Source organism: Catharus ustulatus, chromosome 21, assembly GCF_009819885.2.
Source record: "Catharus ustulatus isolate bCatUst1 chromosome 21, bCatUst1.pri.v2, whole genome shotgun sequence".
Taxonomy (NCBI): Eukaryota; Metazoa; Chordata; class Aves; order Passeriformes; family Turdidae; genus Catharus; species Catharus ustulatus.
Window position 1 is genome coordinate 4,362,645 of NC_046241.1, and position 17,019 is coordinate 4,379,663.

The 17,019-nt window shown below is 46.4% G+C and overlaps 1 protein-coding gene across 2 annotated transcripts in view; it reads right to left on the reverse strand.

Annotated features, from left to right (window-relative positions):
• BRINP1 (BMP/retinoic acid inducible neural specific 1) overlaps nucleotides 1–17,019 on the reverse strand; it is an 88,109-nt gene that overhangs the window by 32,715 nt on the left and 38,375 nt on the right. The gene's annotated exons all lie outside the window — the stretch shown is intronic.

Sequence of the window (17,019 nt, forward strand, 5' to 3'; positions counted from 1 at the left end):
TAGTGATCAGGACAGACATGGTTTTAAAAAGGAAAAAAAAAAAAAAAAAACAGTGAGGGAGGAGGGCACTGAACAAAGCCTAAGCAGAACAGCCCAGCCCCTCCTGGTGCTGGATGTGCATCTTCCAGTGCACATCTTCTAATGCACATCTTCTAATGTTCGTCTTCCAATGCACATCATCTTCCAATATACATAATCTTCCAATGCACATATTCCAATGAACATTGTCTTCCAATGTTCATCTTCCAATGTACATCACGTTCCAATGTTCATCTTCCAATGTACATCATCTTCCAATGCACATCTTCCAGGGCAACCAGAGCATCCCACCAAGAGCACACTCCAACAGGAGCAGCCCCACCCCTCCCTGGGAACTGGGCAAGGACAAAGCTCCTTCCTGCTCAATGGCTCTTTACTTTTTAAATAAAATTTATCTTGAAAGTCATCAGCTGCTCCCAAAAGTGATGGGCCTTCCTGAAGGCAGCAGTCTCTTCAGTGACAGCAGGACACAAATATTATTTCATGCCCTCTCCTTGGCATATTGCCCACATAATTGACTGTGATGTCATCAGGATTCCCTGGTGTCAGAGAGACATTCCCTGGGATTTTGGTGTCTCTGCCCCCATTTTCCTTCAAGCACTTCACCATCATTAAGAGAGACATTTTTGGACATGTCTGTGTATGCTGCAGACAAACATTAGTAGCTGTCAGAATGAGTGTGAACCAAACCAGACAGATTTTAGGCCTTGTCTGGGTAAGAAACAAGTTCTGTGTTAGCTCTAAATCTTCCAGAATCCATCCAGATGCTCCTACAGCAGAGCTGTTGGTTTGGGAGTTTTGTTTTGCTTTGCCTTTCCTTTTTTCAGCCCAATTGTCCCAGCCAGTGGCTGCACAAAGTCCTGGTTATCTGCAGCCCTCAGGATGATGGCTCTTCCAGGTTCCTGTGAGCCCTGGATCCTGCACACAATGCCAAGGGACAGGGGCTGAGCATGACAAGAGCACTATAATGCTTATCTTGTTCTGCCAGATCAGCTTTATCCGAGCCTGTGCGGGTATCTGTGATTATGGTGGGGTCAGTGATGTTTCATTCCCAGCCTGTGCCCTCAAAATGCCAGACAGCCCCAGGCTGAGCAGTGCAATATTCCTTTAGCACTCTCCTCTGCAGCTTGGCCTCTTCCCTATCTAGGCCAGCATGAAGAAGTCACTCTTCAAAGCTGAGCTTTTCAAAGGACCTGCAAGAATTAGTTTCCTGTGAGGGTTTGGCACTCATCCCCCCTAATCTATTTAAAAAACCTTCAGTCTGTAGATTTAAACTAGTTCCAAATTAGACAGAGGCTGAAACTCTGCCATGAAAGAAAGGAAAAAAATAAAATTAAAAAAAAAAAAAAAAAAGAAAAAAACAACCTAAAAATTTAATTCCAGAGAAGTATGAAAAAAATTCACTTAAGCTGAAAGTCCAACAGCATTTTGCATAACAATCAGGCAAGCAGACAGGCTCACTTATGACAGTTGGCAGGTGAATGAGATAAATAAATTGACTATTGATCTATTGATAAATGCTGTGCTGTCTGCAGCAGCTTTATTGCTATAAGGGCATTTACCTGGATAGGACTGAAGCAAGGGGAGGACAATCAGAGTTTGAATCCTTCAGCAGAGTCCTGTGGCAGAAATTGAACAATGCTGTTGGATGACTTCCCCCTCCACCTGGCTCCAAAGGACAAAGGAAGAATCTCCTGTTGCTTTTCCCCTTGCTCTGTCCTTTGGCTATGGTTTGGTGTTGGCTGAGGGATCTGACACCTCAAACATTTCCCCTTTTTTGGGCAAGCAGTTCAGCCTGTTCCAGAGTTTTGTTTACATCTCTCTAATAATTTTCTTAAAGATATTAAATTGTTCCAGAGTTGAAAACTCTGAGGTTTTTTTTTTTTGGAGGAGGAAGGAAAAGGTAAGAAAGTCCAGAACAACATGATTTTGATTCCAAGAATCAAAATGAAATAAATTTACTTCAAAGTCAGAGGAATTTCATGTGACCTTGAAAGCCTATTGGTAAACAGGTTGTTCCAGCACTGAACTAAAATCCAGTCAGACAAACATGATGCAAACTCTCGTGCTCTCTCTGAGGATAGGACTGCGTTTGGGTCTCTTAGGAAGCAACATGGAATTGTTGGGTGCTCAAAAGATCAGTTTGTTTAGAAAAAAAACCTGAAATAAATTTATTATTATAGACTCAAAGCAGAGTGATTCAGCATAGGTAAGAACAAGTTTAAAGATCAGTCATCAAATCTGATCATTATTAAGTTTGTTTATTATTAAATGTGATTGTGGTCAGGATGTGGCTGCAACAGTGACTTCAAATCCAAACACATCAAAACATGGCAGAGTGGATTTCTACCTTCACCTGCTTGGGATCACCTCCAGGTCATGGATTTCTGCATCCCCAGTAACACACAGCAACTTCTGCTCTTCTTCAGCACAGCTGCCTCCATCAGTGCTCCATGGACCTGTTCCCATCTCCCACAGAGCCAGCTGCAGCAGGGCCCTTCCATCTCACCCATCAGATCCAGTGCAAACACCTCGTGCACGTTTATTCCCCCAGCTCTCCCTGTAACGTTATCTGTGCAGATTTCCTTACCAAAATCCCTCTCCTGGAGCACTGCAGAGACCCTTCCCCACCCAGCCTCCACCAGCTCTGCAGTCATGCTGCTGGGGGTTCCCAAGGCTGCTCACACCACCTCAGCTCTTTGCACACTGGCAGCACTTCTGAGCCACTACAATTTCCATGGGGCTGCTGGGAGCTGCTGGAAGCAGCACTGACATCTCTCCAAGAGCTCCCAGCGTTGTTCTCACCACCACAGCTTAACAAACACTATTAATAACAGCAAACGTTCTGCTCTGCTGCTGTTCTCTCCCTGAAAGCTCACCCAGAGCACACATGGTTTATTAAGCTCCTGGGGAAGCTGTTCCATCAGGCTGCAGGGTGCTGTGGGATGGACAGCACAGAGACACCCACTGTGAATTAGGATAAAAATCGCAGCACAGGCAGCTGGAACAGTCCTCCCATCAAACACCTGACACAGCCTGGAGAAACTCATCTGTGAATCAGGCATTCTGAGCTCTCTGGTTACCAATACAGTGACACAGATATTATTTTTCATAGCAAGGTCTCCTGGATTTCTGTTTCTAGGAGTTTGACCCAGAATTCACAGTCAAGCTGATCCTGGAATGTCAAGGAGCTGTCAACAAGAAGATTTCAAAGACTGGCACTTCTGAAGCCATGGATGGAAACATCTGAGTCATTCAAGGAATTTCAGGTATTGAGGAAAGCTGGGATGGCTGGCATGATTGTAGTTTCTCTTCTCCACACTTTTTTCAGTTCCCTTCTTGGACACTCCTTTGCACACAATCCTAACCCAGGGGGATGAGGGCAGACATCAACCACAACAGGTTGGCAGAGAAGCCAAGGCACAGGAGGCTGAGACAAATTATAGGAACATGTGGCATAGACAGAGAAAAACACAAACCATGCAGTCTTGTGCTGTAGCAACTGGTTTGGGGAAACAAGAAAAACCTACAAAAAACTCCAACAAAACAAAGAAAAAGCCAAACAAACCAACCAACCCAACATAACAAACACAACCCACAAAAATAACCCAAAAAACCCCTCAAACCCTAAAACAAACAATAAATCCCCAAAAATCCCACCCATTTACACATTGATGTGTTTATTAGGACTCTAAGTAGATTAGAGAACTACACCCTTGATGAAGTCCCTCCTCCTGTGGCTAAGTAGTACATGAGAATATTTAAATCTTTTGTAACCACGTTTGCAATGGAAGACAGGCAGGGAGAGTTCAATTTCTAGAGCAGATAACAATTCCCCAGGGGTGACTGGGTCCTGGTGAGCCCTTGTTACCCCCTGGACCCTGTCAGCAGTGCCCCAAAATTCACCTTGGGGGCTCAGAGCCTGCCAGGGCTCCTGGGAGCACAGTGGCACCAATCAAAGGCTGTAACAAGAGCACAGTTTGGAACAAATAATTTCATTAAATTGCACTTGCTTCACTTCCTGAAGATAGAGGTGTGTGTGGACCACAGGCTTTTTTCCTAATTTTAGCTGTAGCAAGCTGATAACCTCAGCCTGTGACACCACAGCCCCAAACTTTGCTCTGTACTTATCATGATTCACAGTTTGCTCAGATGAAAAAACAGAGAAATGTCTCCTTGAACCTTAATTCCTCACGTTGCAGGCACAGGTACCTGGCTGCTGCACTGCTGGCAGCTTAAGCACAGCGTTTGTCAATACTGGGAAAGTAATATCAGAAATTTAGCCTTGATTGCCCTTTTTCTCAAAAAAAAAAAAAAAAGCACCATATTTTCTCCAACACAGCATGGAACCATGTTTCAAAACTGGAGCTGTTGTTAGAAAATGGAGCCATCACCCCTCCTCTGGTCAGTTGTGCTCCTCACTTGGCAAAGGCTCAAATCCACTGATTGAAGAGGAGGGAACAAAACAAAAACAAAACAACAACAAAAAAATACCAAAACAAAAAAAGATGTTTAAATACAAAGCTGCTCCTGCCTCCTCTACCCAGCTGAGCCCTCCAGGAGGTCCTGGCAGAGCCACCTGGGCACAGCTGCCAGGTTTGTGGGCAGGGCAGGCAGGGATGGGAAGCTGTCCCTGCTGCCCACCCCTGCGCCCTGAGTCATCCTCAGCTGATGGAGACAGCCCTGAGCGCTCCAGCAGGGGCTGGTGGGTGGCTGGGATGCCTAAAGGCAACCAGTTGGCAAAGCCACCTGTTCCCAGCAGGGACCCTCCTCTGCAGGGCAGCTCAGGGGGTTTGTCCAGATGAATGAAGTGAGGAGGGTCCAGCCCCTTCCTGGCATCCTGCAGATGGAAGGGAGTGCTCCAGGCTGCACCAAGAGGATCTGCAGGGAGCAGGACAGGCAGACTAAGCACTGCTTGCTCTCAAAGGCACACCCAGATCCAACAGATGGCTCAGGGGTCGGGATGAGGACTCATCCCCATCATCTCAGCCATTGCAAGAGGTCTTGCTGGAAGTTTCTGGGAGTACATGGGAGAGGTAGGAGAGAGCAAGTGAACAAAAACTGAGTTAAAATAGTAAAACAAAGTCACACTTCCCTCCCACTATGATCCTTGCCACTTAATTTCCATAATGTTGGGAATTATTCCCTCTGAGTTGGTTTAGGAGAGAACAGTGGTTCCTCCACATGGCTCCTCAGGACACTCAATTCGGTGCCTTCACCCTCAGAGCTGGGGCTCCACCTCCCTTTGGTGTCCCAGCTGTGCTGTCCCACTCAGGCCACTGGCCAGGGGCTGCTTTTCAAGCAGTGGCACCCAGCAAGCAGGAATATCCACAGTGGCTGTAGGCAGAGGATGTCCCCTCTCAGTATGGGATTCACATGGTGACTGGCTCTGAAATTACTAGCAAATAGTATAAGAGGTTAAGGGCTAAAAAAATTTAGGCTGCAGCAAAATCGAGTCATATATAATCAGAGACATTTGTGCTTTGCTCAAGATTAAAAAAGAAAAAAAAAGTCCCCAAAAGCCTGTGACATTTCAGAATTACAGTAAAACTGAAGAAATTTTCTCTAGGAAAAAGGTGACCCATTTCCTCAGACTTCATCCCTCTTTAGCAAAAAAAAAACTGAACACAAGCTGTGAGAAAGCCTTGAATATTCCCTGGCTGCTCCAAAATCTCATTTCTACAAAAATCAGTTTTGATGTATTTAATTTTCATTCCTAGTCATGCCATTTCAAACTCAGGCATGTTTTGATGGAGGAAATAAAAAGACTGCAATAAAATAAAAATTCACAAACTCATGAAGAAAGGCAATCTCTTTGCATGCTGCAAAGTGGCCTGCAATGAAAAGATAACCATGCTTTTTATGCAACACTTCATAAAGAAAAAGCTTTATTTTTGTCCTGTCCTAGCCAGTGAACAGGGACTTGTGAATGCAAATGCTTTTGTTTCCTGGGATCTGTTTGTGAAGCTCTGAGGCACTTGGTTATTCAGGCACATGCTTGGCAATTTCCCTATCATGAGTCATGTTTTCTTTAGCTGTTATTTGTGACTTTGATATGTGGATCTCAAAGCACCTTTAAACAAATGTGTCACTGTAGATGGAGAAGCTAAAGCAGCAGGAGATGAAAAACTTTTCCAAGGAAGAGATCCAGAATACAGCACAACCATGAAGAAAATCCACACAGACGTAGAGACAGGACAAAGTATTTCACCAGCAAGGACCCAGGTAGGTGGTGGGGTCCTGGCTGAAGCTGCTGCCCTGTTTTCCTGCCCTGGCTCAGTTCATCTCTGCCTGCACAGCTCACTCAGGGTGCTGCTGATGTGCAAACACAACCCCACATCAGCTACAGAGAGCAGAAACAGGGCCAGAATCACTAAATCCTTAAATTTGGTAAAGACCTCCGAGATCACCCAGTCCAACAATCAGTGTGGTGGTACCACATTCATCATTAAACCATCCTTAAGTGCCATATCTGCACAGTTTTGAGCCCTTCCAGAGAGGGTAACTCCACCACTTTCCTGAGCAGCCCCTCTAATTCTTGTTCCACAATTCCTAATACCTAAAACATCCCCTGGTGCAACTTGAGGCCACTTCCTCATGTCCCATCAGAAATATGGCTATTAAAATCACCACTGCCCGGATTCCCAAACCCCAGCCCTTTATGGAGGACACAAAAGCCCTGTGCAAGCAGTGGAGTGCCACATATTAGACCTGACCCATCCCAAAAGTGAGAGGGGTGAGATGCACACCCCTGGCTCTTGTCATCTCCCAGTGGGGTGGGAAGCCTTTGCTGAGTCTGGCTGGGAGCTCCTGGGGGATTGGTTCTCCCCCTCTCTCCTGTGCTGCTTTCCTTCATGGCAGACTTCTTGGTTTGTGGTGAGTTAAAATACAAGATCCTTCTGAGCATGAAAATTCAGTCTGGGGGCATCAGATGCTGCAGAAAAGCTGAGGAGAGACCCCAAAGTGTTCCTGCCTGTGGCAGAGGATTGGAACTGGGTTATCTTTAAGAGCTCTTCCAACCCAAACCATTCTAGCACTCCATAGAAAACCTCCACCCATGGCTATTTCAGGAGGGGAGGATTGGGCAAAGTTAAATTGTCAGCTCCTACTCTAATTCAAGATACACACACACCTGAGTTAGGGATTATGTGCTATTGCACATCTGAGCCTCTGCTCCCAAAGAATGAGCTGAACCCCAGAATTTAGAAGCACATGCATATGTATATATTTATCTACTGAGCAAAACAACAATATCTGCAATGCTTTTTATTTGCCTTCTGTGTTTTGAGATTTAAAGACTTGTATTTTCTGGCTTTCCTCCGCAATCCTAAAAGACGGCCTATTCTTATTTTTTAAATGGAAGTTATGAGTTATACAATTATATGACTCAAGCCTGGAGTGCTTAAAGAAGACAGGAAAAAAGCTAATGTGAATCCCCCAACTCTTACAAATACCAGAGGAACAGAAAATGAAAAGCAATATCTTTGCAGTCTGGTAGAGAGCCAGTCTTGATCTTTTCTCCTACTGACTGGAAACAATCCTCAGTGCCTGAGCAAGTGCTAGGAGAAGGGGACAGGAGAACAGCTGCTTCCTTGGCCTGGGCTGGGTTGTTATCCTTGGGATACACCTCTGCCCTCTCTGAATAAATCCCCAGAGTAGCTGAGCAATGCTCCAGCCAGTGGGATGCATTTCAGCACTTTCCTCCACACTGAAGTGTCCAGCTTTCTCCTTTCTCCTTCTTTTGGTGGAGTTCCTTCCCTTTCTCATGATTCCCAGCCTTCCTTTCCATTTTTCTCTCCCCCAGCTCCAGCAGAGTGCAGAGCAGGCCAGACACAGGGTCCTACACACCATATTCTTTGGCAGGAATAGAACATGGAATAAACTCACCCAACCTGAAAACCAAATGGAGGGCAGGGAGGCTCCTAAAACTGTGGGAGGAATGAATTATCCGGCTCTGTGCAAGAGCAGCACCCAGAGGCCTCCACAACAAGTGCATGTTTATCTCACTAAGATCTGTCCCTGCACCTGTCCCTGCTCCTTCACTGGCACTGCCAAAGCCCAGCTGCTGCCAGATCCCATCGCACTCCCAGGGATGGGCGAGCTCGTACTGAGGTGTGGTGGTGCAGCTCTGATGCTGCTCCTGGTTCAACTTATCCCCAACAGGAGATGCACTGGGGATTCCCACCTCCCCTGCCTGCCTCTCCTTGCCCCACCTGTCCCTGTGTCTGGAAGGGCAGGAGCTGCCTGCAGTGAAAGCCTCAATCTTCCTGGGCACTGGACCATGCCCAGCGGCGCACTCATCACCAGGGCCGAGTTTCACTGACTGATTGTTTTCTGATTCTGTTTGGCATTTTATCCTGGCTGCATAGAAAACTTATTATAAAATCATATTTGTGTTCCATAGATTATATCTGTGGCTCACTGCAGCGGGAGTGCAGAGCCTGACAGGCAGAGTCAGAGACCAAGGTGACAGGGACGGAGCTGCAGGGCAGGCGTGGTGCTCACAGGGGACACAACAAGAGCCCCTTGGCCAGCCATGGGTTATCCTGGGGGTGGGAGGGGTGGGATAACTGTTACAATTAGCTGTTGCAATTCTCCTGGCCAGGTCCATGCCATATGCCACAAATAAATACTCTAAACACAGAATAGTTTCATGTTAAATGACTGCAACAGTCCCCACTGCTACTAAAGATCTGTTGGTCTTTCTTCTGGATAGTCCCAGCTTAGAGCTGCTGACCATTTGCACCTGTACAGAGCCCAACAGCCTGTGACAGAACCAGAGAAAATGATTGTGTAGGACTTTGGTTGTTCCTTGGGTTCTGGGAGCAGTCAAGACTTGAGAGATGCAGACTGCAAAGAGAGCACCCCCAGTGTCCCAGAGGTTTAGGATTTCATGCTGTCCTGTGAGTTCATCCAGAAGACACCTTTAGCACAGAAACCATCCCTTGTAGCCATGGTTTTGCTGTGTTCCTCCCAGCTCCACTCCCTGCTCACCTCCCAGCTGTGCACAGAGGGTCTGACTGGTGCCATCCCACCTTCCTCCCCTCAGCCCAACTCCTGGGGACAGCTAAACATGCAGAATTGCATTTTGCCAGTTGTTTGGCAAACACATTCCATAACCAGGGAAGGTTTCCACAGAGAAAGATCAAGGAGAAAAAGAAAGTTTTACTTCTGGAGAAACAACTAGACATGGTGTGATTGGCTTCTTGGAGAGGTGGAAAAATGTTCCAGCCTCCTTCTCTCCAGAGTTGTTTCTGCTCTCTAGAATATGCATTTCAGGAGAGAGCTCCTGTATTTCCTGAGCACAGACAGGTCTGCTGGATTTTCCTGCCCACTTCAGCTAAAAAGAAGAGGTACCCTCTTGTTCACAAGTCCATCACAAGATGCTGGTGGTGCCAGAGGCTCCACATCAATGGAGTTGGCCATCTGGAACAAGCCCTGTGTATCTCTCCATCTCATTGACTCTTTGTTCCATTTCAGTCTCAGCTGAAATTGGATCTTTTATCTCTCCTGCCTTGCCTGTGACTCTTATTTCCCCCCTCATACTGTATCTGCTGCTATTTATGATTTATTCTCTGTCTCTGTCCTATTTAATGCTGCTAAGTGGTTGGGATGATGGTTTCTGTGGAAGAAAGAGGGATCCTGTCCTTTACCCATCCCAGAGGAATGACTGGACATGTCCCAGCACTGTGGGAGATGGGAATCCCACAGCAGCACCCTGAATTCCTCACTGCCCAGTACTGTGAAATGCCAGGGAGCCCTCAAGGGACAGGGTTATCAGGACTCCTGGCTGAAGGAGCCTCCAGGACGGGGCTCCTCTCCTCGCAGTGACTCCAGGACTGAGTGCCCTTCCCTGAGCCTGCAGCTGGGATCTCACCCTGCCATCAGAGCCTCCATCCAGCTCTGCAATGCCACAGCTCCTCAGCTTCAGGAGCCCCTGGGATGGGCAGGATTCAGAGCAGCAAGACACAACGAGTGTCTCTGGGAGGCTTCTTCCTACACTGGGATTTTTTATCACGCGAACGCCACGCTGCAGCTGGCTCTGGGAAGTCTTCTGCCCACACACTAAATAAATTCTGGTGTGGCACTCTGCTTCTCTATGGAAACTGTACCCTGCATTTCTCTCCATAGGATTTTTCTCATTTCAGGCTCCATAATAAATTAACGAGAAGATGTTTTCTTTACACCAACCATAGGAGAGACACTTTTCTGTACTCGATTAATCTTTAGTGATCTATATTAAATATTTATCTGAAGAAACGAGGCCTGTATTGCAGCAACATTTTCTATTATGAGACTTTATCATATCAAAAGATATTTTCCTGGTGCTGACTCCTTCTTCTGTACCCAGCCAGCATTTCCAATGGAAGGGAACTTTTTCCCCCCCTTTCTCTCCCAGTGACCTTTTCCCTCCATAACAAGCTGCTGATATGTTAGAATTTACTGGGTTATAAACATTTTTTATCGAGTAGGAGGGAGCTGGGTGATTTGGCACCAGCTTCCCTAATAAAACCCAGGGGAGAGGCTGCGATGTTTGACTCCAATAAAGGCCTGGAAGGAGCTGCAACCTTCTGGGATGCTGGTCACGAATGACAAGGGGAGTTGGGGAGTGTCAGTCACGTAGCTGCGCTCTGCTGAGGCACTTCTGGAAGGAGTCCAGCTCGCTGGCACAGGAGAGGGAGCTGGGAAGGACCTGGTAAAAGACTGCTCTGTTCTCCCCCAGTATTTCTGAAATTGTGTGATTTATCACATGGAGCAGGGAGCTGGGAGCCCTAAATCCTCTTGTGCTGCAGCTGTGAGGTGGGGAGACACTAAACCGTTCAGATAACTCAGAAGGGAGGAGGACCTTGGTGTTGGGGTGAGACAACGAGAAGGCAGAAAACGCAGATCACAGATTTTGAATGAGTGGATGGATTTTCCCACCTGAGGTAGACCCAGCATAGGCTAGAGATAATCAGAATTAAGGCTGATCTGTTGAGGCAGTGCCAAAAGGAAACCCAGATGCAGTATTCTGCTTTTTTCAGGTCCTGAACAAAACCACAGCAAAAAGAGAAGATCCAAGTTCACCAAGAGCTCCCAACCTTCCACATCTCTGCCTCCCAAGGGAATGGAGCTTTAACTGGTCAATAACTAAAACACCATTAGCCTGAATAAATCATCTCAGACTAGATATACACACATTATAAATGTTTAGTTCTGATGATATATGACTGAGCTGTTATTTTGACAAATAGCTAGTGAATAATATATCTGATGAACTGCATAATATTTTACTAATGATTAATTTATTCATTGCAAACAAACAAACAAAGCCCAGCCTTTTCCTCCACTATCCTAAAGAACTCTAATGGCTGCAAAGAGCTTTGAGATCCCTGGATGAGCCGTGCTTGTTATTCCTCCTTTTATCATTGTGTATTTCTAATGATTTATCACCAGAGAGAATAAATTCACAGCTTATGTTATGGATGGCCTCATTTCAGATTGCAGCAGATCCTGTTTGAAAATTCCTGATTTTGTAATGCCCCCTAAACCTACAGGAATTTGGTACCTATGCAGTTATTTACCCACACAATGTGCTCAAATACCTTTTTAAAGTCTGGGCCAAGATAATCTGAAACATTCTGACTGGAGAAATGTTGTTTGGGATGCTGTCCCTAGGGTTAGTTACTATTTACCACAGGATATTTACTGCAGGATGGAGGTCTGTGAGATTTAGCTGAGGATTGCCCTGGCTGTGCTTTTCCCTCTCCCTCACTCTCAATCCCATTCAGAAATACAATTTCTGTGAGTTCTCAGAGAAGATAAAGGACCAAAGAGCAAGAGCTCTTCCTCGGAGCTTTCCTGTGAGGGCGGGCTGATTGATTACGGATCAGAGGCTGCTCCAGCTTCCCTTCCTAAATGAAAAATTGAGAGCTCTTAAAAATTGAATAAAATATGCCGCTCTGAGAAGGATTTCCACTGGCACGAGCACAATAGGAGGTAGTAGTGGGTTGCTCAATATTTCTGTGTGCGCTGGCTAATCCTTTACTCCTCAGTCCCTGTGCACTCTCCCCGTGGCACCTGAGGATAACTCATCTGTAATTGGTAAGGGCTCCAGTTCTGTGTCTCCAGACAAAGCTTAAATCGCTCACGTTTGGGAGAGCTCCAGCTTCAGCTGTGGCTGGAGCTGCCCAGGAGAGGATTCCTTTTTGTAGCTACTCTCAGGCCTTCAGAATCTGGCTTTGTTCCATGTTGGAAGAATCTGGAACAGCTTGTAATGTTTTCACTAGACAAAATTTTGTCAAAATAGCTCATTTCTTAGATCTCTTGCTCTCACCATAGTCACTGGTGACCAGAGAGGCTGGGATATCAAAAATATGTTGAACACAATTCATCAGCCTGAAACACTCTGCTGCTAATAAAATAAAGCATTTTGACAAAACCTTACTGTGGAGAAAATGCTTTTCCACCTCATCAAGACAATTTTATTGCACCTAAAATACAAAGACCTTTCCATTCTGTTATTTGTTTTCCTCCATCCTAGTAGAATTTCATCAGTTCTGCTCCTCTTTCAGTGCACAATCCCTACTATGAGTGAAAATCCTACTTCAGTGTTACAAACACTTGTGAGACCTTGACAGGGAGCTGAGATAGTTCTGTGCCTGCTCACAGACTGCCACTGTGCAGAAAATCTTTTCCTTTGGATGCTCACTCACAATCATGCAGGAGATGGTCACCAGCAGAGCTGATATGTTCAAGGGGGAGATAAAGTACTGTCTTTTTAAAAGATCTGATCCAAATATCTCAGTTCTCCAGAGTGAAAACAATAAACTTATTTTTTATGACTCTTCTGCAGGAGAAAATTAAGTCCAAGTACAGTTGGCAATTATCCTGTAAGCTTATTATACAGTAGCATCCAGCCTCTTCCACACTCTTGCTTCCTCTTTTTTTACATGCTGGAAGAGCTGCTAATTTCTGTCCCTTATTACAGAGTCATTTCACAGGGAAGCATTCTCAGATTTCATTTAATCCACTGTAGGCTGTGCAAGATGCTGCAGACACCCCAGCAGCTGAGTGCTCCTCTAACACCAATGGTTCTGTGGGCACAGAGCAGCTCCTGAGACCAGCAGAGCCCTCCTTGCTGCCACCTCCCCTCCCTTCAGTGTGTGTGGCTCCCAAACAAAATGACCCAGCCTGAGGAGAGCTGAGTGGGGAAGGCAAGTACCAGTGGTGATCCTTCTTCATCTTATCACATCAGCATCCCTGCTTTTGTGTCTGCAAACATTCCAGGAGTGTTGCTGTGGAAGTGTTCAAGGCCAGGCTGGATGGGGCTTGGAGCAGCCTGGGACAGTGGAAAGTGTCCCTGCCCATGGCAAGGGGCTGGAACTGGGGTTTTTTAAAGATCCCTTCCAACCCAAAGCATTCTGTGATTCTGTGATTAATAAAGAGTGGTGCATACACCCATAGAAATATTGCAACTATTCATTTCAGAATCCAAAGGGTTTTTTTCCCTTTCAGATCAATCCAGTTTATCTGAGATCATCAAACAATTAGCAAAACTTCAGTTGTGGCATTGCTAACTTAGCCACAAGTGTCTGCTCCCTGTGCAATCCTGGGGTAGGATGGAAGATTCTGGAATATATTTCTCTCTGGGTTTGCAGTGCTATTGCTCTGTGGCCTGCTCTCCCTGCTTATGCATGCAGAGGAGATTTGCTATTATGAATCGCACCACAAAACTACCTTCAAACTCAAATTTAATAACCTAAGTATTATGAAGATCAATATTATGGCTATTCTCATTCATATGATTAACATTAATATAATTTGGGGAAATATTTATGCTGCAGTAGTGACTGGAGACCTGGATTAAGAGGAGATCCTCAGCAACTCCAGAGAAGAAAAGACACCGTTGTCTCCAGATGAGCAATACTCCATCTCTGAGTCTCATGGGATTGGATATTTTATGTAAGTTACCTAATAAGATAACAAACCAGCCTTACAATCCCTACAGCCACACTGGTGACAGTTTGAATATCATGAGTCAAGCTCAAAAAAAGAATTAAGAGATTGGTTTTAAAATTCATGAGACTTTTAAAATCTGATAAACTTCAGGAGGTTTTTTCTTCTTTTTTTTTTTGCCTTCTGCTTTCTGAGTATGTAGGAGTCGTATTATCAAGTTTTCCTCTGCAATTATGAGGGCCATAAACTTACTTTAAAAATTGAGTTGAGACATTTACATAATCACAGGACTCTGAAAGTGTGGGCTTTGAAGAGACATTAAATAGTCTTGAGATACAGTTCATCATGTGACTTGGCAACACTCACTGCTGCACAGCACAGCACAGACTCCAAATATCAAATACTCCCAAGGAACAGAGAGGAGTCTTTTATGGGTGGGAGGGGGGAATCTGACACTTTCACAGTCTGCACATGAATGGGGGAGAAGGAGAGGAAAACAGGGGAAGGAAAACAAGGAGAACAAGGAGTGTGGGACTATTCATTCCTCTTTAATCAGAGATGCAGCTAAGAAACTTCTTGTCTTATTCCTATATTTCCTGCTTGCTCTTAACCATGCAGCACACGCTTTTCCCTGTGTACCAAGCCCTCTGATTAGCCTAACCCTGGCTGTGCACCTGCACTCCCCAGGGACAGCCCCAGATATTGGAGGGGAGTTAAAAGTAATGTTCTTTCTGGGGTTTTCACTCAAGAGCTGGAAGCTAACACTGAAATATTTAATGCTGAACACTTGCTGAGCAGGTTTGCCTTTGTTGAAAAGGAAATAAACAGTATGAGAGAAAGGGGAGGGAAAGCACAATGAGGTTGGGCAGGGGTGCATAGGCAATGAAAACACCTTTCAGGGGTGCATGGATAATGAAAACAATTTTGCAGGGATGCACAGGCAATAAAATGCATTTGCTCTCCTGACATAACACAGCTTCTTCCACCTGCAGGTTGCCATGGGGTGGAAGTGTCCCTCACTGCTCAGTGCATCCTCATCCGACCTGAATGCCCCGAGTGCTCCGTGATGTTCCCATCTGAAATCAGCCTCAAACCCAGCCCATGCTCCAGCAGAGCTGCCAGTCACTACCAGCCCATGAAACCTGTGTTTGCAGCTTGCAAAGGGGCACTTTTATTGTGGGAATGACAAGCTCCAGGTGCCAGGATGCTTCACTGAGTCTGAGTCCAGAGACTGATCCCAGCTGTAACAGGGGAACTCTTCCAGTGGCTTTTCCATGGCACTCACCCAGGGGAATGACAGGTTGTTGCAATATCAGGCATTTTGGAGCCTCCAGACCCTGGTGAGAGCACAGCCATCAAATGGGGCTCTCCTTCAACAAGCTTTGTGTATCCCTGGGAGATGGAGAGTATCCAGAGGCTCTTCCTTAACTGGCCTCTAAAATGCCTGGCTATTCCTGACCCTTGCTGAAACTGATGGCAGGAGAAAACACAGAGTGGGGTTTTGGGCCAGCAAGTGTTGATTCAAGGGTGCATTAAAGACATCCCTTCAATTTGGGCTAAGGAGCACCAGGGGGCAAAACACTCCTGCCTCAATCCCAGAGCAGAGAATTTCCGTGCTGCTGCCTAGAAAGTGCTGTGCACCATTGGTGGGTTCAGTTAGGCAGCTCTCAAACCTCCAGATGTTTTTTTCCTGAGCAGGGGCTGTGTCAGTGTAAAGCTGGTCCTGAGAAGCTGCAGGACAGCCCTGAACAACTTGATCTCATGGGTGGCATTCCTGCCCATGGCAGGGTGTCTGGACTAGGTGATCTTTAAGGTCCCTTCCTACCCAAGGTTTTCTAGGCTCCCACTATTCTATTTAATTCTGTCATAGCACAGCTTTTCTGGAATCTCTCTCCAAAAAAGCTCTTTCATTGCAAGCAGAAGCACAGGCTGCCTTGACCTGATTGAGAATTTGATGGAATGGTTTCCTCTCCCGGCTGCTCACCCCTCTGCTGGGAGCCATCTGCACATTAAAGCAGATGTTGGTTGCACTCAGGTCATGTTTCCAAGCTTTCTTTTGTAGCCATAAGGACTATAGGCTCTTCCCTCCCTGCCTGCACTCATTTCTTAATTAAAGCTTAAATTCTGATGTCATCACATGACTGTAGGAGCAGATCCCCAGGCAGACATTTAGTGCTCTGTGTTGTCAGCAGGACTTTGATTTAGAAGCATCACAGATCCTTTAGAGGATCCCATCCCTCTGGAAGCCCCAGGCTGGCCCTGCTGGCAGCTGCCAGACCTCGAGGCTTCCTCTCAGGCAGGCACTGGAGCAGGTCAGAGGCTTTCCCACGCCACAGAGCGTGGGGATGGGGAGCATCTCTGTCTGCTTGGAACAGTGGTTCCAGAGCCAGGTAGCTGTGAGGAGTCTGGCAGGGAGGGAGAAGGAGGAGGAGGAGGAGGAGGAGGAGGGGGAGGCAGCAGCTGCCAGCAGCCTGCACTGCAGTGCCTCAGCCCAGAGAGCTGGGTGAATGTAAACACCATCCCTGCCCATCTCCTCTCCTCCCTCTCTCCATGTTTTTCACTTGATGGGATGTATTTGACCAGGAAAAAAAAATAATTCCACAGAGAAGGAAACCTGCTGTAAATACTTCATGGTCACCATACCAGTGAAAGGGGAAGAACTGCAGGTGTGAAATGAGTTTGCTCACAAGAGCTCCCAGCAAACAGAGCCCTGGTGCACACCCCTGGCAGCCAAATGCTGCCTCCATCAGCCCCAGGCCTTGGAGCAGAGCAGGTTTCACCTCCCCAGGGCTCTCCTGAGGGAAGCTGGGCTGTACCAGGACACCTGGCTGCTGTGTCAGCTCCTTCCCTGGGCACACGTGGGCAGTGGCACAAAGGAAGTGCTGGCTCTGCACAGGAATATTTGATATCACACTGCCTGAGAGGAGATCCTGGCACAAAGGGCTGACCCAAACCCTGCTGCAGGCAAAGCTGATTCCAGGGTTTCTTTGTGTCCTTGGGTTCTGTACCTGCCCCTGGAGAGCTGCCTGGATGGCTCCAGCT